The sequence below is a fragment of the Pinus tabuliformis genome, chromosome 7, assembly GCF_031772625.1.
Source record: "Pinus tabuliformis cultivar Carrire ecotype Pingquan chromosome 7, CPIR1, whole genome shotgun sequence".
NCBI lineage: Eukaryota > Viridiplantae > Streptophyta > Pinopsida > Pinales > Pinaceae > Pinus > Pinus tabuliformis.
The window spans coordinates 1,216,885,247-1,216,906,662 of record NC_142293.1 but is presented as its reverse complement, the minus strand read 5'-3'; positions in this window follow the sequence as shown (position 1 = coordinate 1,216,906,662).

Genomic DNA, 21,416 nt, shown 5'->3' with positions numbered 1-21,416 from the left:
CCACAACCCTTTTGCTCAGTCCCCTCAGGGTATCACTCTCACATTCACAAGTTATATCATGAGAACTTAACGAGAAAATATAAATAACGAGATATACAGATTAATTTATTTTGTTTTAAAATGGATTTCATCAAACAGGGGTCAAATGGATTTGGTCAGAGGCACCATTTTTTGTTCATGAGGGTCCACTTAGGTAACGTTCTCTCCCACAACGTGTGTATTTGAAACAAATAAATAATGGATATAAAGAATAATTATATTTATTCTAAAATGGATTCGATATAACATTGTCTTAAGAACCACATTTTTTACTATGGGGTCCACTTATATAATGGTTTCTTCAAGAGTGTGGATTTTAACCATAAGAGCCACCCAATTCACCTTTGCTTCTTCGCAAAAATGTATTGTAAGTTGTTCTTTCGGGAGTGTAAATATAAAATTATCAAATTTCAAGGTTGGCTTCTATGCCTTTATCTTTTATGCTTCTCGATCATCTTATGATCTTGAAAACTAGATATTTTAATTGTGCTGGTCAAAGTAACCATAGAAATAGTGACCACAGAAAAATTAACCCATCAATAGACCCTAGTAATGATAGAGTAAACCTTCATAGAGTAACCATCCCCCACTTTTATCCCCTCACATCTTGTCTCACACGTTATCCACCTTATTACCTCAAGAACAATGTATTATTCACTTTATATTGCATAGAATCCAACAAGCAATCCAACCACCACCCGTAACAGAACCTATGGGTGGAGTTTTGCATTATTATTACTACCTTACTGACTCCTCTCACTTGCAAAATGATTTTATTTGAGCCAACTTCCGCATGTCCAAACCATAAATAGTTTACCTTTGTTAGGCTAGGTGGATTATAATAAATGATTTTCATAGCATTTCACACACTAAATTTTATTTTGCAACACTTTTCACATTAAACTTTATTTTACCAGCTTTCCTCAAATTAGATATTAAAATTGATTTTCAAATAAACTAAAATGGATATACTTTTCACTAATAAAATTTAGTTTTAATTTGCTCCATGGTGTAGATTAGTTGATGATAGAATGGGTTGTTAAGGCATTTCTTATTATGTTATTGGTTTAAACTTTGATTATCTCAGTGCCACATGTGAGGCAATGTGGGTACACTTTGGGGTGAATTTGTTAGTGGATAGAATTGATTCCCTGTCACATAAGTACAAGCTCATTATAGTTGTCGATTTCGCCATATACATAAAATAACAATAACAATAATAATCTTGTTTTTTAATTTTATTGAATAAAATATTTATCAAAATTATGTGTTATTAAAATCACATGATTTTATTGGAGGTAGTTTAGGTTATGTAAATAAGGGAAACTAATTTTCTTGTAAGAATTTTCTAGATTGTGTCACCGATCAAATACTCTCAAAGAAAAAAAAAAGTCTTAACCCCACCCAGAATGCCTAAAAGGAAACTCTCAAGGAAGCCACCCAATGTCACCTTGTTGGCCTTCTCTCACTATTTACACTACACTAAAGGATATCCTTTTCAAGGGGGAAATCTTTCAATATCAAGCTACCACTAGGTCATTGAGTAATGAAGGTAAATTCCTTAACGAAGACTAGTGCTTTGACACTACTCACTCTCAAAGTAAAAGGCCAGGGATAAGTGTTTGAATAGTCAAATAAACCATGAATTATGAACAATTTTTGAATGATTTTAATTAGACAAATATGCTTATTCATGCAACAAAATTATACTTGAAAAACAAAAGATAAAACTTGCTCAATTAAACATATAACATGAGATTCTAGTGAAGCATATATACAATGGCACAACAAAAATAGAAACTGAATCATAAATTGCGTCCATACAAGTAAGGCATTAGATCATTCATTCATTGTATTCATGATCATTGGAGATTGAGAGTTCGTTATCATCATCAAGAGATCATTCCACAATTAAGAGATCATACACCAATAGTATTAACTATGTTTGGGATGACAAAGAGTTATGTGTTTGCGATGATAAATAAAGGAAATATTCAAACTTTTCATTGTTACTAAGGACAATGAAGACAACAAATTTGAATTTGGACCACTTACACATTTGTAACATTCAAATGTCATCCATTTATCATCAATTTATCACCATTTATAGTTGGGTAGTTTGTAACTATAGAATTGTGACCCAAACGATGTATTTGTAACATTCCAAAGTGTGTAATTACAACTAATGAACCATGAGAAATACCATTAGCATGTGAGCACATTAACCACTATGTATTTAGAACAAATTTCCATTAAGACTAGAGATCAATGTAAGTTTTAAAGCACCCCTAAACAATAAGAAATTCCATATGTCAACATCAAATATTTAAGAATTGTGTGCATTGTCTAAACTGTGTGCAGAGTGCACCAATAGTGGCACTATTGGACCTCGATCACTATCTTGTTATGTGTGTTAGGATGTATCATTTAAAATTAGAAAGTGATCATACATCTACAAAAAGGAAAGCAAGTAAATTATCAAGGAAATCTTAAAGATAGTGAATTGTTAGCCTTATGAACCAAGTCATTTCACGTTCCCATGCATTGATTTGTGTAGGGATGTGGTTAAAATGTAAAATGTGCTCAAAAAATATAAGAAATAAATGTATCAAGGACAAAATTTTACCATGATGCAAATTTGTAAACCCTTTTCACAATTATAATTAAAGAGCTTAAATATCAAGGTGTTTCATGCATTCATGTACTCATGTGAAGCTTCAAATTGTTTACTATGCCATAGATATGTTACTTAGATATGTCAAATCCAACATGAACAAGTAAGAATATGATATTGTGTCCTTATAAGTAAATCGTTAATCATTTTTAATTTATGTTAATAAATTTTTTTTTGTCACTTATTATCTAGTCATATATTTTAGACATAGACTAAATTATTCATTTAAGTTGGTCATTTTTAGTTGTGTCACTTAATATCTTGTCATATATTTTATCCCTAGACTAAATTAGTCATTTAAGTTAGTCACTTTTAGTTCCATCACTTAAAATTGGTCAAATTTAGTAGTAATTCACCTGAAATAATTGTGGTGACTAACGTTTTTAGTCACATAGTCACTAATCTCTCATTTTGTACTAGTGGTCAGACATTCACAACAATTCAGAGGCTAATTCAAAAGATGACTCATCCGAACTAACTCTTTATGATGAGACTATCAAAGAGCATCAGACAAAAAGTATTTCAACTCAGTGCATGCATGATAAAATTGTAACATCCTCCTCCCACATCTACCCAAGCAACCATCCATCTGAGATAAACATGAGATGGGAGGACATTATGATACGATTCAACCCCCTAAGTCACATTAAGGAAGTGGAACCAATGGAAACACACCATATATACATTCAACATCATCAAAAAAACCCTCAGAAGACAAGTCATCCACTCGGACAACATGTCCCTGGGTCCCAATATTGTTTTAGGTCTCTTGGGCCATAGCCACCCTCATGCTATGGGCAAGGGAGCGACCAACAACCTAATGTTTCTCTCATAGGCCTTCTTGCCAACAACTATGGACCAAAAGTGTTAGTAGTGTGCCAACAACCCTAGGATTTAAGCCACTTTTTCAGGCTCGGAGTTGAGGACACTGCCCAGAACTAATCCATCTCTTCAAATCAGTAAAGTAATAGGGAAATGAAATTACTAAATCAAATACTTGTTCTAGACCTTGATTGGATCCCTACTAAACATGACAAACATTTCATCAAACATATCATCGACATGTAATCTACAGGTGTAAATAACAGAATTAAGTGTAGGGATCTCATACTTATATGATAATCATTATGAACCATTGTTACCTCATGCCATTTGTTGCCTTATCATCTATTAGGCATAGGCACATTATCCATTCACATACAAGTAAAAAAATGTTGAGATCCATACATAGCCGTTGTCATAAAATTTTCATATAACTAGCATAATAGGAACATAAATAAAATAAACATACCAGCCATCAAATCCATAAATACATCAGTACCTTTACACATGGAAATCAAGGGAAAGGATTTCTCATTAATGAATGCAATGAACCAACTAGAGATGGGACTACCACGTTCCACCCAGCTGTTGAATGGTTGATCCAAATATCTCTTCATCCATTCACCCCCGTGCCATATTCCAAGCATGAATGTGGGATCTCATTGAACACATCAATCAAAACTCATCTAGGGCTTGCAGAGGCCATCGACCTCAACGCATCAAATAGTGATTCCACCTCATGGTTGGACATCACAAAACCATCATTATATTTGTCGCCATCCAAGCCTTCCAGGGCTCATGAGCATTTGTTCGAACCCAGCTTCCATGACTAGTAACTCAACCCAGAGCTTATACTGGGATCCATAGTGTTTGTCCAGCTAAGGCTCCAGGACTAGTAACTCAACCCATGGCTTATACAGGACTCCAGAGCTTTTGTCCAACCGAGGATCTAGGACTTGTAACTCAACCCTCTAAGGGCTCCAGAGCATTTTTCCAACCAAGGTTTCGGGACTAGTAACACCACCCAAGTTGTTACAAGGCTCCAGAGTGTTTGTCCAACCAAAGATCTAGGACTACTAACTCAACCCAAGTTGTTACAAGGCTCCAGATTGTTTTTCCAACCAATGCTCCAAGAACTAATAACTCAACCAGAGGAAAGGAAACATGCAAACCAACTAGAAACAAATAAAATAAACCCACAACACCATGGTTATCTAGAAAATGGAGAGGTTAGGCAAATCCACTGTCAATCTAGGGAATCCTCCATGCCAGTGACAAATCATGACCAAAAAACCACATGCATGTGTCATTCAGGCCAAAACTAGTGAAGAAATCATACATGAAACTTGGTACCTATAAGAAAATCCGATGTAGTTGCTGATCATGATGCCCTCTTGCACTTTCCTACTCTTCCTTTGCCTTCTGTCTCCAAAAATCCAAGTATGCCATACCCTCCAAGTGTTCTCCAAGAAAACTCTAAGTATCCAAGAGTATGAGAGAGAGAGAGAATAATGAAAGAGCTCCAAAACTGAACTGACCAAATCTTGCCCACTTATCCTCAGAAGCCTTTTTATTAATGAGGCCTCTATTTTCTTCATTTTCCATTTTGTTCCTTTATTTTCCTCCTCCAATGCAACATGTTCCCTTTCATCTTCCTTTTCTCGTAATTTCCATTATTTTCATAAATAAAATGTCAATAAGTGCCTCATGCCTTTCCAAAGCCTTAGCCATTTCCTTTGCCAATTTCCTTAGCCATAATAATTGAACCAACACCCATTAGGATGTTTCCCCCACCATTTAGCTTGGAATATGTGTCCCATCATTATGGCCTTATATATCTTTACATGAGCTTTTAACCAAGGTTGTTACAGAACCCCCCGCCCCCCTTGGGGGAACACCATCCTCGGTGTTCAATGACACCTATACCAACAAGACTATTGTAAACAAAACATACTTCCCATGGAGCTTTATAATACAACTCATTGCAATATTTACAATGAAAGACATGCTCAAAAGAAAAACATCATGACAACATACCGCAGAGTGGAGCTTTATAACACAACTCATTACGATATTTACAATGACCACATATACACTTACACATTTGCTTCAACAAAAAAATAACCATATTGTCTATGGAGCTTTATAAATCCATCTTGATATAGTATTTACAATAATGTACACACACACACACATACACACACACACACACACACACACACACACACACACATATATATATATATATATATATATATATATGTATATGCTCAACCAACAAATAAAAGGGTATGATGCCTGCATCCACAACAGGGGAATCCATAGGCTCACACCTCCAGCCTCAAGGTAATATCAGGATTCACCTCCTTCCCAAGAATTCCATCCCTTGGCAAGGATTCCTTGCATCGGAAGATACAAAAACTAAGGCCTATCCCTGCCTCAAAACCATCATATTGGTAATATAATGCTTATGGAAATCAGGACACTATTGGGCACCAGTGTCCCACAATGACCCTGCTCCTGAAGGCTTTGCCATCATATTGTTGCATGTTTCAATTCCTTTGTTGTTGTTTCTAATTCTTGCAGTCGATTTCAACCACTCAACCAAGCGTGTTCATGCATTCATGTTCCAAGCACATAACTTCCATTAGATTCAAAATAAATTGAAATGAATTCACATCATACCTCATTGGTAGCTCGTCAATAAGGTACATTTGCAATCATGTTCACTTTGTGTCACAACAATTCAAACTAGTATATTTGACCAAATCAACATGTATAAAAATATCTCATCAGGTTAGCTAAAAACATAACCATCATAGATCAAAATCATAAATCACATGAACCATCATAAACTAGAATAATAGATCACATATAATCATCATATACCATAATCATAGATCACATGTATAATAAAACTGAAATAATATATTGATACTTATCCTTCATTCAATCCTTACTTCTACCTTTGTTCTTATTTTGTCCGCACCCCAGATTGGTTGCCACAACCGACAAACACCCAGTGTCTTCTCCTCAACCATGTGCACATATACATAGTGTGCATCACACGCATACGACCACACACGACATACAAATCCATGCAATTCATGCACCTACACCTGACATACAACACATACACCTACACCTAGTGTATACAATACAATACATATGCCTACATCCAATCCATAACATAATACATATACTTACACCTAGTGTACAACACAACACAATACATCTATACCTGATATACAGTACCACACAATACATGCATGTACATAATTCACATACATAGTACCACATTCCCTCAACACAGCATGTATGAGATGCACACAATACCACACGTGCACTAGTACCATATGTACAACATGTATACAGTACCACCCGTACACCACACCACCTACACAACATCACATGTACATGGAGCCACCTGCACAACATGTACACAATGCCACATGTACACTACACCACTTGTACAATGTGTACACAATACCACATGTACACAGTACCACACACACGACATGTCAGCGACACCACATGTACATAATGCTACATGCACGACATGTACACAACACCTCATGCACAAAGTGTCACTTGTACAACATGTACACAACACTACATGCACACAGCACCACTTGTACAATCATGCACACCATACCATGTGTACATAACACCAAATGTACAGCATGCACACACCACCACATGTACATAGCACTGCATATCCAACATGTAGATAATATCATCTATAAACAACATGGCATATCCAACATGCATAGAGCACCATATGCACACAACACTACATATCCATCATGCACATAGCACAATATGTATATTGCACCGCATATCCAACATGTACATAGCACCATCAATACCCAACACTGAGTATGAAACATTCATACAACACTATCTGTACTAACACCCTTTACATAACATTGCATAAACAACATATACACACTATATATATATACACAACACTTCATGCACACAACATCATAAATGCAACATGTACAACATGTACGACATATGCACAACAATAATACTTCACATCTAAAATCATATTGTCTCTACCAAGTAACCTTGCTTCTAGTGTCTTATCCATGCTTATCCTAGCATGTCGCAGACCACCCTACTTTCATTTCGCTGATGCATACTTCCAAAATACCTATCATAACATAAACATAGGCATAATATAATCACATAATATCATCCAATAACCACATGATATTGACCTCAAATATTTGTCGTGGCTACTCTTCCACTTGATTCCTCATAGCGAGGAACCTCTTTATGGCATTCTCCTGCGTAGGCAATCATTCCTCCACAAGGAGCATTCCTGATGACCCTGTCAAATAGTGACATAGATACATGGATATATACATATATATACATAAACATTAGCATAAAAAAATCAAGATCCATGATGACCCTGTCTGATAACAATGTACATACATACATATATGCATATAATCATTGGCATAAAGCAATCATGATCACAACATAAATAATAGATATCAAGATCAAGGTTAAGAGAACTTTCTTTATTCATGGACAACATTGAGAACCACCATTCCCAACTTAGTCAATCCATCCAAAATCTTAGGTCCATTTACTTTACCTTTTATGATTACCTTTCTCATGATTATCCTTCTGTCATCCATTTACACCAATGGACCCAACTAGTCCAACTAGTTGCCATAGCCTTACCCTCCATCATGCTTACTCATGCAGATAGCTTCACCTAAATATTACATTACCTTTCGGGTACCATACAACTCTCCTCAGCTCCATCAACTTTCCTCTTTCCCAAAGAATTCCCAAGACTCAAAACATAAAAGGAAAGACAAGAAGCAAACAAGAGAAAACCATCAAATCCAATAGCAATATGACATCACAAGCAAACTAGCATGGTCATGTACTATACAATTCAAAACTACAAATCTTGCACAAGCAAATCACAAAAGACCAAAAGAATGAGACTAACAACAGACACCATGACTCAATCCCCATGATTCCCAAGGAAAGATCAACTTGAGCCTCTTCAAGATTTCATGGCAATTTTGTTTTCCATGCAATTCCTTGCATCATACTACCATAAACACATAACTATTAGTGCATAAATAAACACAAAAATACACCAGTTACCTTACTTTTGAGCCAATCATGTTTCCTTCTACTAACCACATCCATGACATCTCTCAAGGGTCTCCAATTCCCTTGACAAATACACTTGCAACTAAAGAATGGACAATATACCTATCAAGTACAACTTCATGACTATAGCACATATCCACATAATGTGAGAAAAAATCAAGGTTAAGAAGGCTTCATGTATGCAAAGCACTCATTCATTGGGAACTAGGGTTTCCAAACATGGCCAAAGGCATTCTTGTCTAATCCCTTTCTTTTATCTTTTACCGTGTTTCAATCGAGTGTTACTATGCACTATCACATCACCCAATTTTTAGTTATATAAACACATAAACTATTACCTTATCATGCTAACACCAAGCATGTTACCCTGCAACTTTTTACACATGTCAACCACATGTTCCAAATACAAATACAACCATATCTATAAGTTTGAAATCAACTTTTATGAATAATCATGTTATAATCCATAGTCAACTCATAGTCATTAGACATAATGCTACAACTGTCAACTACATTCAAGTACATATCAACTGTCTCAACACATATATGTTAGTAAAATCATCTTAAAACAAGATCATTCGAGCACATACTCATATTATGCAATTCATCAAATGTTCACCTAACTTGCAAACATACCATGTTAAATAAATCAACTATACGACATAAGCAAGCTCGTACCTTAATGTATCCCAGCGGAGGCTATATTGTTTGCACAATCAATCTAGATTAGCATGATATAACTTCACAACATATCAACTCAAACAAAAATAAGATCAAGATATCCATAATAGTCACTAACCAACATGTTCACATCATAAGCTCATAAGTATTTTCCATTCATGCATAACAATCACATATGTACAATCAGTCTAGATTAGTACGACACCATATCACAAATATGTTGGCTCATACCTGAATATCGCAACCATAACCATCAGCATAGTCTAATCCAATTTAACATGATGCATATAACATCAAGATATTAATGTTATAACCATAATCGTTAAGTTAACTAACATATAACAACAATCAATTAACATATAACATGCTCATCAACAACATATGAGCTAATCATCAAGCTAACTATCATATAACAACAACAAGTTAACCTATAGTATACTCATCAAAAACATATAACATGATCATCAAGTTAGATAACATAAAACTAAAATAGAAATGCATACAACCACAGGTTACTATCATCCTTGACAATCTGACACATGTGAATATAACTACACCAGTCAACTAACATCTATCATGAATGCAACCATAACATAAAAATACATGTACATAAACCTAATCTATATAAACCTAATGCACATAGAGATCCTTAACTTACATACATGCATTCCAAACATACCATACCTATATGATGATCTTCTCTCACCCCAAAGTCTAATGTTGCAACCTCATTATGATGATCTACATCTCCTACTCTATCTCAGCCAGCACCTTAGCATCATAACAACCAATAGCATCATGATGACCTAAATTTCATATAATGACTTCACAATGCATATTTGACCTACTATTCATGCATAACTATAACCAAGACCATACATGCGTAAAAACTGCATATATACATATAAAACATGAGTACAAAACCATAAACACACCATTATAGCTAGAGTCCAGTCATCAATGTATGACCATACCAACTACACAAACCATGACCTCATGCACGACAACAACAATCCACCTCACGTGCACTTGATAATATGTGATTACTAATGTGCATAACAATGCATAATCAACCATCCACATATGAAGACATACTCTAAAAAACACTTTCAACCTTCATATGGTGATATCACTACAACCATGATCAACACCATGCAAATGCAAAAATCACATGGACCACATGCATAAGGAAGACATATGCAACCAACATGAATGCATGACCAACACACAACCCAAGGAGAGGACAACTATGCTCTGATACCACTCTGTAACACCCTCCTCCCACATCTACCCAAGCAACCGGTCAACCAAGGTAAACATGCAATGAGAGGTCACTATGATATGATTTGACCTCCTAAGTCAGATTAAAGAAGTGGAACAGATGGAAACACACCATATAGAAACTAAAAATCATCAAAAAAAAACCTCAAAAGAAAATTTAGCCACTTAGAAAGCCTGTCCCTGGGTCCCACTATTGTTTTAGGTCACTTGGGCCATAGTCTCTCTCATTCTATGGGAAAGGAAGCGACGGGAAACCTAAAGTCACTCTCACAGGCCTGTCTGCCAGCCACTGTGGACCAAGAGTGTTAGTGTTGTGCCAGTGACCTCGGGATTTAAGCCACTTTTTCAGCCACATAGCCAAGGACACTACCCAAAACTAATCTATCTCTTCAAATCAGTAAAGTAACAAGGAAATGAAAGTGCTAAATAAAATACTTGTTCTAGACCTTGACCAGAACCCTATTAGCCATGACAGGCATTTCATCAAACATGTCATTGACATATAACCTACAGTTGTAAACAACATAATTAACTGTAGGGATCTCATACTTATCTGATAATCACTAAGAACCATTGTTCCCTCATGTCATTTTTTGCATTATCATCTATTAGGTCATAGGCACATTATCCATTCACATATAAGTAAAATCATGTTGAGAGCCATACATAGTTTTTGTCATAAAATGTGCATATAACCAGCATGATAGGAACATAAATGCAATAAACATATCAACCATCAAATCCATAAATAAATAAATACCTTTACACATGGAAATCAAGGGAAAGATTTCTCATTAATGAATGCTATGAACCAACCGGAGATGGGACTACCACGTTCCACCCAACCGTAGAATGGCTGAACCAATTCTCTCTTCAACCATTCACCCTCGTGCCATATTCCAAGCATGAATGTGGGATCTCATAGAACACATCAATCAAAACACATCTAGGGCTTCTAGAGGCCATCCACCTCAACCCATCAAACATTGATTCCAACTCATGGTCGGACATCACAAAACCATTATTAGATCAGTCTCCATCCAGGCCTTCTAAGGCTCCATAAGGTTTGTTCCAACCTATATTCCAGGACTAGTAACTCAACCCACAACTTATACTAGGCTCTAGAGTGTTTCTCCAACCAAGGCTCCAGGACTAGTAACTCAACCCATAACTTATACTAGGCTCCAGAGTGTTTCTCCAACCAAGGCTCCAAGACTAGTAACTCAACCCATAACTTATACAAAGCTCCGAAGTGTTTTTACAACCAATGCTCCAGGACTAGTAACTCAATCCACCAAGGGCTCTAGGAATTTGTCCAACCAAGGCTCCAGGACCAGTAACTCCACCCAAGCTGTTAAAGGGCTCCAAAGTGTTTGTCCAACCAAGGCTCTAGTACTAATAACTCAATCCAAGTCATTACAGGGCTCGAGAGTGTTTGTTCAGCCAAGGCTCCAGGGACTAATAACTCAACCCAAGTTAAGGAAACATGTGAACCAACTAGAAACAAAGCGAATAAACCCACAACACCATGGCCATCCAAAAAATGGAAAGTTTAGGAAAATCCACTGTCAATCTAGGAAATCATCCATGCTAGTGACATATCATGACCAAGAAATCACAAGCATGTGTCATGCATACCAAAACTAGTGAAGAAATCATACATGTAACTCAGTACCTATAAGAAAATCTGATGTAGCTGTTGATACTGATGCCCTCTTGCACTTTCCTACTCTTCCTTTGGCTTCTTTCTCCAAAAATCCAAGTATGCCACACCCTCCAAGAGTTCTCCAAGAAAACAATAGGTATTGAAGAGAATGAGGGAGAGAGAGAATAATGGAAGAGATCTAAGACTGGACTGACCAAGCCTTTCCCACTGATCCTCATAAACCCTTTTATTAATGAGGCCTTTATTTTCTTCAATTTCCATTATTTTCCTCCTCACATGCAACCTGTTTCCTTTAACCTTCCTTTTCTCCTAATTTCCATTATTTTCATAAATAAAATTCCAATAATTGCCTCATGCCTTTCCAAATCCTTATCCATTGCCTTTGCCAATTTCCTTAGCCATAATAATTGAACCAAAACCCATTAGGATGTTTCCCCCACCATTCATCTTAGAATACGTGTCCCATCAATGTGGCCTTATATAATTTTACATGAGTTTTTAACCAGGGCTATTACAGAACCCTCCCCCTTGGGGAACTCTGTCCTCGGTGTTCAGTGACACCTATACTAACAAGATTGTTGTAAACAAAACATACTACCCATGCAACTTTATAACATAGCTCATTGCAGTATTTACAATGAAAGACCTACTCAAAAGAAAAACATCATGACAACATACCGCATAGTGGAGCTTTATAACACATCTCATTATAGAATTTACAATGACCAGATATACAAATACACATTTGCGTCAACAAGAAAATAACCATAATTTCTATGGAGCTTTATAAATCCAACCCCATACAGTATTTACAATACTATACACATACACATATATATGCGTCTACTCAACCAAAAAATAAAAGGATATGATGCCTACATTCGCAACAAGGGAATCCAGAGGCTCACACCTCTTCCCTCAAGGTAATACTAGGATTCACCTCCTTCCAAGGAAGTCCAGAATCCACTGTAAAGTCAAATATGCATCCAATGTCCAGTGCCAAAATCCTCTCAATGAACAGTTACCGACTCATTTTTCTAGGGTGCACTCATAATGTGCACATGGTTCCATCTAGAAATGCTAATGACCAAAACAAATCCATCACCAGTCTTCCCTTCTCTACTACACAGTCCCTCAAGCAATCTGGTCAACCCTTCTGTGCAATCACTCACCTTCCAAGTTCTGCTTGCACCCCCATCCCAGGCAGCCCATCCCTTGGCAAGGCTTCCTCACATCGGAAGATACAAAAACCAAGGCATATCCCTGCCTCAAAACCATCATACTAGTTGTAGCATGCTCATGGAAATCAATGGACACTATTGGGCACTATTGTCCCACAATGGATCTTCTCATGAAGGCTTTACCAACATATTGTTGCATGTTTCAATTCCTTTGTGGTTCTTGCCAATTCTTGCACTCAATTTCAATCACTCAACCAAACATGTTCAATGCATTCTTATTCTAAGCAAATAATTTCCATTAGATTCAAAATAAATTGAAATAAATTCACATATACCTCATTGGTAGCTCATCAATACAGTACATTTGCAATCATGTTCGCGTCCTGTCACAATAAGTAAAACTAGCATATTTGACTGAATCAACATGTATAAAAATATCTCATCAGGTTAGCTCAAAACATAACCATTATAGATCAAAATCATAAATCACATGTAACCATCATAAACCATAATCATAGATCACATATAATCATCATATACCAGAATCATAGATCACATGTATAATAAACCTAAAATAATATATTAATACTTGTCCTTTAATTGATCCTTACTTTTTCCTTTGTTCTTATTTCGTATGCACAATGGATCGTTTTCCACACATAACAAACAACCAGTGCCTTCTCCTCAATTAGATTCACATATACATAGTGTGCATCACACAGGACATACAACTCCATGAAATACATGCTCCTACACCTGACATACAACACATACACCTACACACAGTGTATACAGTACAATAAATACACCTACATCCAGTGCATAACATAAAACATACACTTACACTTAGTGTAGAACACAACACAATACATCTATACCCGATGCACAACACTACACAATACATGCATGTACATAATTCAAATACATAGTACCACATTCCCTCAACACAACATGTATGATATGCACACAATACCACACGTGCACCAGTACCATATGTACAACATGTACACAGTACCACCTATACACCACACCAGCTGCACAATGTGTGCACAACATCACATGTACATGGTTCCACCTGCACAACATGTGCAAAACGCCACATGTACACTACACCATTTGTACAACATGTATAGAATACCACATGTAAACAGTACCACATGCACAACATGTAAGCGACACCACATGTACACATTTCCACATGCATGGCATGTACATAAAACCTCATGCACACAACACCACTTGTCCAATATGTACGCAACACTACATGCACATAGCACCACTTGTACAATCATGTACACCACACCATATATACATAGCACGACATGTACAACATGCACACAACATCATATGTACATAGCACTGCATATCCAACATGTACATAGCACCATCTATACCTAACACTCAGTATGCAACATTCATACAACACTATCTGTACTAAAACCCTGTACATAACATTGCATAAACAACATGTACACACACACTATATATACACAACACTACATGCACACAACATCATAGATGAAACATGTAAAACATGTATGACATATGCACAATAGTAATACCTCACATCCAAAATCACATTGTCTCTACCAAGGAACCTTGCTTCCAGTGTCTTATCCATGCTTATCCTAGCATGTTGCAGACCACCCTGCTTTCATTTCATTGATGCATCCTTCCACATTACCTGTCATAACATATATATAGGCATAATATAATCACATAATATTAACTCATAACCGCATGATGCTGACCTCAAATATTTGTTGTGACTACTCTTCCACTTGATTCCTCATAGCCAGGAACCTCTTCATGGCATTTTCCTAAGTAAATTATCATTCCTCCACAAGGAGCATTTCTGATGACCCTATCAAATAGTGACAGAGATACATGGATACATAAATACATATACATAAAAATTAGCATAAACAATCATGATCCATGATGACCTTGTCAGATAACAACGTACATACATACATATATGCATATAATAATTAGCATAACATAATCATGATCAAAAAATAAATACTAGATATCAAGATCAAGTTAAGAGAACTTCCTTTATTCATGTAAAACATTGAGAACCACTGTTCCCAACATAGTCAAGGCATCCAACATCTTATGTCCATTTACTTTACCTTTTTTGATTACCCTTCTCCTGACTATATTGGCATCATCCATTTACACCAATGGATCCAACCAGTCCAACTGGTTGGCATAGTCGTACCCTTCACTGTGCTTACTCATGCACAGAGCTTCATCTGAATCTTACATTACCTTTTGGGTACCATATAGCTCTCCTGAGCTCCATCAACTTTCCTCTTTCCCAAATAATTCCCAAGACCCAAAACATAAAAGGAAAGACAAGAAGCAAAGAAAAGAAAATCATGAAATCCAATAGCAATACAACATCACAAGCAAGCTAGCATGGTCATGTACTAGACAAAACAAAACGACAAATCTAGAACAAGAAAATCACAAAATACCAAAAGAATGAGACTAACAATAGACACCATGAATCAATCCCCATGGTTCCCAAGGAAAGATCAACGTGAGCATTCTTCAAGATTTCATGGCAATTTCGTTTTCAATGCAACTCATTGCATCATACTATCATAAACACATAATTGCTAGTGCATAAATAAACATAACAATACACCATTTACCTTACTTTTGTGTTAATCACATTGCTTGCAACTAACCACATCCATGCCATCTCTCAAGGGACTCTAATTCCCTTGATAGATCCACCTGCAACTAAAGACTGGCCAATATACCTGTCAAGTAGACGTTCATGACTATAGCACATATCCACATAATGTCAGAAAAAATCAAGTTTAAGAATACTTCTTGTATGTAAAGCACTCATTCGTTGGGAATTATGGTTTCCAAACATAGCCAAAGGAATTCTTGTCCAATCCCTTTCTTTTACCTTTTACTTTGTTCCAATCGGGTGTTACTATGCATTGTCACATCACCCAACTATTAGTTATGTAAACACATAAAATATTACAATATCATGCTAACACCAAGCATGTTACCCTGCAATTGTTTACACATATCAACCACATGTTCCAAATAACAAGACAATCATATCTATCAATTTGAAATCAAATTTTACAAATAATCATGTCATAACACATAGTCAACTCATAGTCATTAGACATAATGCCATAACTGTCAACTACATTCAAGTACGTATCAACTATCTCAACACATATATGTTAGTACAATCGTCCTAAAACAAGATAATTCAAACACATACTCATATTATGCAATTCATCAAATGTTCAACTAACTTGCAAACATACCATGTTAAATAAATCAACTAGGAAACATAATCAAATAGTCAAGCACCAAATATACGACATAAGAGAGCTTGTACCTTAATGTATCTCAGGGGAGGCTATCTTGTCTACACAATTAATCCAGATTAGCATGATATAACTTCACAACATATCAGCTCAAACACAAATAATATCAAGATATCCATAATAGTCATTAACCAACATGCTCACATCATACGCTCATAAGCATTTGTCTTTCATGCATAACAATCACATACATATGATCAATCTAGGTTAGTACGACCATATCACAAATATGTTGGCTCATACATGAATATCTAAACGATAACCATATGCAGAGTCCAATCCAATTTAACATGATACATATAACACCAAGGTAATAACATTATAACCCTAATCATCAAGTTAAATAACATATAACAAAAATCAATTAAGATATAATAGGATCATCAACAACATATGGTCTAATCATCAAGCTAACTATCATATAACAACAAAACGTTAACCTATAACATACTCATCAAAAACATAAAACATGATCATCAAGTTATCTAACATAAAACAAAAATAGCAATGCACACAACCACAGGTTACTGCCATGATTGAAAATCTGGCACGTGCATATAACTACATTGATCAACTAACATCTGTCATGAATGTAACGATAACATCAATATACATTTACATAAACTTAATGTATATAACCCTAGTCCATATAAATATCCTTAACTTACATACATGCATTCCAAACATACCATACTTGTATGATGATCTACTATTACCCCAAAGTCTAATGTTGCAACTTGATTATGTTGATATGCATCTCCTGCTCTATCTCAGCCAACACCTTAGCATCACAACAACCAATAGCATCATGATGACCTAAATTGCATACAATGACTTCACAAGGCATATTTGACATACTATTCATGCATAACTATAACCAAGACCATACATGCATAACAACTGCATACATACATATAACACATGAGTACAAAACCATATACACACCTTTCTTGCTAGAGTCCAGTCATCAATGTATGACCATACCAACTACACAAACCATGACCTCATGCACGACAACAACAACCACCTCACGTGCACTTGATACTATGTGATCACTAATGTGCATAACAATGCATAATCAACCATACACACATGAATACATACTCCATGACCACACTTTCAACCTTCACATTGCGACATCACTACAACCATGATCAACACAATGCAAATGCAACGAGAACATGGACTACATCCATAAGGAAGACATATGAAACCAACATAAATGCATGACCAACACACAGCCCAAGGAGAGCGCAACCACACTCGGATACCACTATGTAATGCCCTCCTCCCACATTTACCCAAGAAACTGGCCAATTAGGGTAAACATGTGATGAGAGGCCACTACGATATGATTTGACCTCCTAAGTCACATTAAGGAATTGGAACCAATGGAAACATACCATACAGACATTCAACATCATCAACAAAACCCTCAGAAGACAAGTCAACCACTCAGATAGCCTATCCTTGGGTCCCACTACTATTTTTAGGTCTCTTGGGCCATAGTCTCTCTCATGCTATGGGCAAGGGAATGAGCAACAACCTAAAGTTGCTCTTACAGGCATGTCTTCCAATAATTGTGGACCAAAAGAGTTAGTGTTGTGCCAACGACCGCTGGATTTAAGCCACATTTTGAGGCCCAAAGCCTGGGACACTACCTACAAATGATCCATCTCTTCAAATGAGTAAAGTAACAAGGAAATGAAAGTAATAAAGAAAATACTTTTTCCATACCTTAACCAGATCCCTAATAGCCATGACAGGCATTTCGTCAAACATATCATTAGCATGTAACCTACAAGTGTAAACAATAGAATTAAGTGTATGGATCTCATACCTATCTGAGAATCACTATGAACCAATTATCCCTCATGCCATCTTTTGCATTATCATCTATTAGGTCATAGGCACATTATCAATTCACATACAAGTAAAAACACGTTGATATCCATACATAGCTATTGTCATAAAATGTTCATATAACTAGCATAATAGGAACATAAATACAATAAACATATTAGCCATCAAATCCATAAATACATTAGTACATTTACACATGGAAATCAAGGGAAATTATTTCTCATTAATGAATGCAATGAACCAACAGGAGATGGGACTACCACATTCCACCCGACCATAGAATGGTTGAGCCAAATCTCTCTTCATCCATACCCCTGTGCCATATTCCAAGAATGAATGTGGGATCTCATAGAACATATCAATCAAAACTCATCCAGGGCTTCTAGAGGCCATCCACCTCGACCCAACAAACATTGATTCGACCTCATGGTTGTAAATCTCAAAACTATCATTAGATTAGTCCCCATCCAAGCCTTTTAGGGCTCCAGATCATTTGTTCCAACTCGGCTTCCAGGACTAGTAACTCAACCCACAACTTATATTAGGCTCTAGAGTGTTTGTCCAACCAAGGCTCGAGGACAAGTAACTCAACCCATAGCTTATACCAGGCTCAAGAGTGTTTGTCCAACAAAGGCTCCAGGACTAGTAACTCAACCCACCAAGGTCTCCAAAGTGCTTATCCAACCAAGGCTCCAGGACTAGTAACTATACCCAAGTTTTTACAGGGCTCCAGAATATTTGTCCAACCAAGGCTCCAGGACTAATAACTCAACCCAAGCCATTACAGGGCTCCAGAGTGGTTTTTGAACCAAGGTTACAGGAACTAATAACTCAACCCAAGCTAAGGAAACATGCAAACCAAACATAATCGAAGAAAATAAACTGACAACACAATGGTTATCCAGAAAATGGCAAGGCTAGGAAAATCCACTGTCAATCCAGGAAATACTCCATGTCAGTGACATATCATGAGCAAGAAACCACATGCACGTGTAATGCATGCAAAAACTAGTGAAGAAATCATACATGCAACCTGGTACTTGTAAGAAAATCTAATGTAGTTGTTGATCCCGATGCCCTCTTGCGCTTTCCTACTCTTCATTTGCCATTTTGCTCCCAAAGTCCAAGTATTCCACACCCTCCAAGAGTGCTCCAAGAAAACTCTAAGTATCCAAGAGTATTATAGAGAGAGAATAATGAAAGAGCTCCAAAACTGAACTGACCAAATCTTTCTCATTGATCCTAATAAGTCTTTTTATTAATTAGGCCTTTATTTTCTCCATTTAACATTATTTTCCTTTATTTTCCTCCTCACATGCAACCTGTGCCCTTTCACCTTCCTTTTCTCCTAATTTCCATTTCCAAAGCCTTAGCCATTGCCTTTTCCAATTTCCTTAGCCATAATAACCAAATCAACACCCATTAGGATGTTTCCCCCACCATTCAGTGTGGAATATGTGTCCCATCACCATGGTCTTATATCTTTTTACATGAGTTTTTAACCAGGGTTGTTACAGAAACCTCCCCCTTTGGGGAACACCGTCCTCAGTGTTCAATGAGCATCAAAAAAAAATTATGCCAACTGAGCACCTACATGATAAAATGACTGAGATATCTATTTCCAGCGCATCACTATTAGAAATCCACCAAGTACCAAAAAAGTTATGACTCCAAACATGACTGCAGAGCTTGCTACAAAAACCACTCTAGCAGCCAAGGAAAAGAAGAAGCAAGTCAATGTTACTACTAAATATGACGACATCAATATTTCTAATGATAAACAAATATTTCAAGTTATAGAGAAATTTGTTAAGGCTTCCAAGGAAAGACTGCGGAAAAGGAAGAAAGATACCAACACGCTCCAACAACAACAAGAACGAGATGGGGATATTTTGTTTTCATGGAAACACTAGGAAATCGAAAAATTATAGATTCCAACTCTAGCCAATATTGAGGATCATCTCAACTAAGAAAGTTGAGAGGCAAGAAGAGAGAAAAGTTGCAACTCAGTAGTTGTGTGTGTGAGAAAGATTTATGAATAGAATTTTTTTGTGTGTGAATTTTTTCTTTCCTCCTGTGTGTTTCCAACATCACTTACCTCACCATATTGTAGTTTCTTTTCCCCTTTCATCATGTCACCTACATCACATCAAAAATCAAGTGTGGTGGATTTTCACCTTCCTCGTAACCATGAGAGGAGGGATATTATTTTTAATTCCCGCATGATCTTCTAAAACTAGAAATGCCCATGGTATACCCCTGTGGTTTATGGTTTCAATAATATAAATCCATGGTTGAATAAGATTGATCGCTATGAAAATTAGAATTCCAATGGGTTTCTTGTTGGAAACAAATGTGATTTGGTTGCTAATAGAACTGTTTATTAAAATACGGCCAAGGCATTTATGGATGAGATTGGAATTCCATTTTTTTTGGATTTTGGAGTTGGAAAATCATGCATCCACATAATATTTGTGATGAATTTTATCTGGAGAGCTACATTAGTACACTAGGGGTTTATTTTTAAAATTTGAACAATGAAGTAGGATGGAAAGACTCACAAAATTCAATTTTCAGATACAGTAGGGAAAGAATTATTTATAACAATCGCAAGTAGCTATTTTATCAGTATAACTCCATACAATTGGTTATGTTACTACCTAGATCTAGGAACATGTGTGAGGATATAT